Source organism: Aulonocara sp. 'chitande type north' Nkhata Bay, linkage group LG5 (assembly GCF_057382095.1).
Source record: "Aulonocara sp. 'chitande type north' Nkhata Bay isolate Kocher_YH1m ecotype deep benthic linkage group LG5, A_spYH_male_GT1.1, whole genome shotgun sequence".
Lineage (NCBI taxonomy): Eukaryota > Metazoa > Chordata > Actinopteri > Cichliformes > Cichlidae > Aulonocara > Aulonocara sp. 'chitande type north' Nkhata Bay.
Window position 1 is genome coordinate 18,647,349 of NC_141348.1, and position 5,518 is coordinate 18,652,866.

The window sequence follows — 5,518 nt, forward strand, 5'->3', positions numbered from 1 at the left end:
GGTGGGCTAAAGAAGTTCCTTGCTTTAAGCTGTAATTCTTTTTCCTCTCAGGTCAAGCCCACTTAATAGTTTCTTGCAACTTCTGCACAATTGTCCTTGTGACCTAAAACAGCTCCATGAGAGCATTTACAGAGTAGGATGCTCTTCGCTTCACTGCTTCACACCCGACAGCCAGAAGGTTGAAAAATTGAGTCTGCGCTGTCAGCCCAAGTCGGCGGGTTCACAAAAAAAAAAAAAAGCCCAACATGTATCTATCTTATAGTGAGACGGGCTGCAGGTAGTATATAGTATGTTGCAATTTTCTCCTACACCAATATAACAACGTGTAATTTTTGCACAACCTTTGATGACCCACAGCAAAAAACAAGCTCCTCCAGCGCGACAGCTGACCAGTTGAGGTCAATTAAAGTTGTACTCTTCTGCTGAGAGACTGCTGGCTGACCAGCGTAACCCCGAAACAATGGTAGCCATTATGCACCGTGAGGCATGTCTACTGTACAGGCACGTACGTTTGCCCCAGAACAAAACCAACCTCCTCAGAGACACTGAAAAGAAACATGAACTAATTTACGTTTTGGTGGTTTCTTCCATTCTTAACCCCGGCCAGTGGCCAAGCCCAAGAGAGACTTTGTGTATTTATAAATAGGCAAGAAAAAACCAAAAAAGCACAGCGAGAAAGGAGCACTGAACATGACCGAAACCATATGGAACTGATGGTTAGTAACTCATCTTGTGATTCAACGTAGCACGCAGAACCCACCTCACCAGCATTCACCCCACCATGTCTCATGTCACATCCCTTCACGAAAGACTGCAATTGGAGAAGGTCAATCGGTGGCTGGGGCCAAAGAACAAAGTGATTTTGATTTTCAGAAAGTACATGCAGGATCTGAGGAGGAAATGGCTTTGCCGCCAAACACTCAATTACACGTAATTACAATAATTCAACCTTGGAGGATGGTTTATTCCATTTTATTATGAGGTTTGCTCTTTCATGTCTCATAAGAGGAGGATGGGGGGGGGGAGCGTCCCCAAGCAGCGACAGTGACTATGTGAAACAGATACTTGGTCCCTCATCTTGAATGCTTTCATTCTTTCCATTTGTGCCCCCCTCCCTTTCATCAGTATATTGACATTTCAGTCACTGGCATGACCTGCTACAGAGGTAACTAACTTAAAATACTGAGTAGGTGTGAATATAAATGGTTGTCGGTTTGCTGGCGCACCTACAAGAAACAGTAAAAATAAAACATTTGAAGCAGCTGAGTCCAAGACAGCACTCTGGACCTGGATCGAGGTCAAAAAAACACTGCATCCATCATTTCCCATGATGCATTTCAGTGACAATGGACCCTCACTGTTTCCTAAAAGCCAATTTCTTTCCCACAACTTCAGATTCTTTTGACTGCATGAACTTTTTGTTAACTCTAAAAACGTTTTGTTGCTTTGGAGTAGGTACTTTCTCACCATAAGAAGAACTTTCAATGAGGCGTACTATAATTGGTCCAATCCAGGTCAGTCTTGGAAAAAGAGATTTTATTCTTTAACAAGATCTTTATATCTAGAAAAGAGGGGAAAAAATGGACCATAGGCAACTACCACATCAGCCACTCTCAGTGGTAAATCCTGCATTCAACAAGGCTTTTAACTGGCTGATACAGATGCTCAATTCATATTTCTGTGCATCACAGTGGGTTTTTTCATACACCATTGGGCTGGGATTGTGATTTGCACCTGAAGCAACGTCACAGAAGCACAAAGCCATACTGACTGCTGTAGCTGATGAGTTCAGGAACTCGCTGTAAAAAACTGTTTAGAATTTCCCACGTCTTACTGTAAATTTAACCTTCTGTTACAAATGCACACCCAAATATCAGCCTAGTGTTGCAGAGTTGGACTGAACTGCCAGGCCTACACCAACACACCCCAAATGGAAGACTGAGAACCCTGTGTGACTGATCAGTCAGTTTGAATTTAGCTTTTTCTGGGTTTCTCTGCTGAAATGTACGCCCCTGAACAAGCCGAAATCACAGGCGTAGGCAGAAAAGAAGCTTTGAAATGCGGCAACCTCTGAACCAGAAAATAATCAAGGGGACTTAGGCATGGCACTGGGGCCGGAAATTCACTGTGAATACTGGTTTCAACCATGACCATTTGAGAACCTGGCTTTTTTTGGCTTTTGTGTTGATTTTTTGAGTCCACCCCCCCCCCCCTGCAGTTTCCTTCTCAGCTCCATGTCACACACTCACTTCGGGCTCCCTCTGACCTAAAAGTTGATGAGTACCATCTCTGTTTTCGGGCCACTCTGGTCAGCAAAAAAATCGAAATGCATGTGCATGGTATGCTTGTGACACACACATGTGCGTGTGCCTGCCTAAAAACACAGGCGAATACGTGCCTTTTAGACCATGCTGTACCTCTTCACAACACATCACAGGGATGGCTACTTTTCTGTTCGGCCAGCAAAAACGTTCTCTCACCATTTCCACCTCTGTTATTCCTCCCTGTCTTCTTCCACTACGGAGGAAGAAATTGTGGTTGAGACTCTAGGCCAAGTCTCCCCACAGCTTGTCCTGATTACTAAGCAGGCAAGTACCCATGGTTAGAAAGAACCAGGACTCTTTGGTCCTCAGTTTTCATATTTTAATGACTCCGTCTGAGGTTTCTGCGCAGGACAAGGGTCCCCGATAGATTCTGGAAGATCCTAAAATAAACCCGCTTTTAATCATTCGTCACTGTAGTGGTCAAAATGTCATCTAAATATTATAATTTTGCACAAAGCCATTGACGAAATAGGTCATAACCTCATTCAGCATGTGGGAATACACACAGTATAATTTAAATGTGAATAAACAAGGTTCAACCACATGTCAGCGGCTGGCATGTCAATATAATCTTAATGGTCTCATCAGTCCTCCGAATGCCAACCGACCACGAGGTTTTTTAATCTGCAGTTTCCACTCCTTTTATTTCTTCCCCTCCTGCTCCTCTGATCACTGTTTTCCCTCTGAATTGTATCAGCAGCGTACTGCCTTCCAGCCAATTAGTGAAGGCAAACACAACAACAACCAGTCCTTTGGCTTAATGCACTCCACCTCCTCAGCAGTAAATCCCAACTGATTCTTCAAAGTATTGTCATTCAGAGGGGCCCTGTTGGCTCTGGTCTTTGTCAAGAAGAGAGGCCCCTCTTTTGAAATGGCAGGTCAAACCAAAATCAAAACGTGTTTGAGGGGGGGAGACAAAGACTGATGTGAGTATCACAATGGCTGACGGGATCTGACAAAGGCAGACTACAGTTAACTGACCATTTCATCAGTCGAGCGGTTTGTGTTTTATTGTGTACCAAGGACAGGTTGTGACTTTTGCTTACAGAGAGAGCTGAACTGTTTTCCTTGCAAAAGTTGAGAAATAAATTGAAATCGATGCATTTTTAATACGAAATACAATTAGAACCAATCCCAGTGGTTAAGAGGGTTTTTTTTTGCTGTAACGAGTATGTTAAATAGGATTTAAATCAGAAGAACAAAAGGATGTAAACAGCAGCACTGCTGGTGATGCAATCGCCAGCAAAGGATCTTTGCTTGTTTATGCTTGTAATCTACTGGAGTGGCATTGATACATCACCTCACTTCATCTACTCTTTGTAACATACCGTTCTGGGTCCTGTCCCTTGAAATCTGTTCTCTATTTAAGACTTTTTTTCTTCTAAATGGTTGCCCCTCGTCTTGTTTTCCGCAACACAGTCCATTACTTATAGGCACAGAGTCCTCTGCTTTCCAGTGAATACAAAACTTAAAAACATCAAAAACATCATTTCTTTACTCTTGAAAGGAAATTTTGAGTGTTTGAGCCAAAATCCAATGTGAGAGAGTGGACAGCACAGCAGGTTTACACCAGGATGTCTCTGTGCAATAAATAGAACTTATTTAAATATCAACTATAGTATATATATATATATATAGTAGGGGTGCAACGATATTCGTATCGATATTGAACGGTTCGATACAGTGCTTTCGGTTCGGTACGCGTATGTATGAACAATACAACATTTGTAATTTATTTTATCAATTTTCCTTCTGACGATGCTGTCTGTGTTGAGCGCTCAGTGAATCTGCGTTCGACTACTCCGCCTAGGCTGCACTGTCGAGCGCAGATCCACTGAGCGCTCAACACAGACAGCATAGTCAGAAGGAAGAGCGCAGGGCAAGCTAGCGAGACAGAAGTTAAGCTCTCCTTGCAACATGGACCCCCCCCCCCCACTCTCATTCAGATCTGGCGTTTGGAATTATTTTGGTTTTCATGTGACGTATGACCCTGAAGGTAAGCGAGTCATGGACTAAAGTAAAACAGTATGTTGGATGTGCCATGCAATGCTCAATTACATGGGTGGGAACTAGTGTGTTAGCGCAGTTAGCTCGTTAACGTGTTGGCCGTCTAGCCCCATGCACAGGGCGATCGGCGGTAGCTCGTTAACGGAGATTTGCCGTGTTGTAGCGTTAAGGTCATTTCAACGAGATTAACCTGAAAGCACTAGTGGGAACACAACGAATATGACTGCACATTTACATCATCCTAGTGCAAAGACAAAAACAACAAGCATGCTACTAACTTTAGCCGAGTCATTTAGACAGCTGTTAGCACATGATTCTCCTTATGCTGCTGAGAATATAGCCCAGAAGAAGCGGATAGTATAGCTTTTATTTTGGAAAGAGACATTTCTCTGTAATAAACTCTCTTTTCCAAAGATGAGTGATTCCTCAATCAGATACAGGGCTCGCAAAATCGCTAGCCCGACGTCCTGGGGCTAGCGATTTTTTTCAGACGGGCTACCCTGCCCGTCGGGCTATTGTAGGAAGGAAAAATCTATGTCAATGCTTTTGCATTCTTTCGGAAATGTAGCTGGGTAATTATGTCATTGGCATCGGTGAGCCACTGTCAATATGTGACATATTGAAATCACGTTTGAATTTGCGCTTGTTTTTTTGCTTTCACTTTGCAATCGCGCGAACTGTGTATAGAGAGCGACAGCACTGATTGGTGAGTGATGATAATTTGCGCACCAATTCCTCTGACGTTGTCTTATCAATCGTTAGCTTACTATGCAAACATGACAAGTGAAATCTCCCGCAGCAAGCTTAAACATGTGAGAGGTTGATCGTGCAGAGAATCGCTGAGCATTATGTGAGTGCGTGTGTAAAAGCAGCAGGATATATATTGTAGCGGGTCAGGGCTGTTTGGGGTTCTGTTTGTACAGTTATGTTTTGTTTATGTTGCCATAGTGACGGGTGACGCCCTCTCGCTGCGACGGTGTGTCCTTCCGGGGTCAGAGGGCGCCCTGTGTGGTGTTGTTGTTGTTGTTGCTGTGCTGTTGCCGCGCTGAGCAGTTAGCTAGCGGCAGTGTTCTTCTGCAGATGTCAATAAACGGCTGTGCTCCCTGGCTAGCTCACGGGAAGCAAGACCAAACGATACCTCCGTCTCCTTCTTGTCTGAGCTCGCCACAATATTTTAGTTCTGCTGA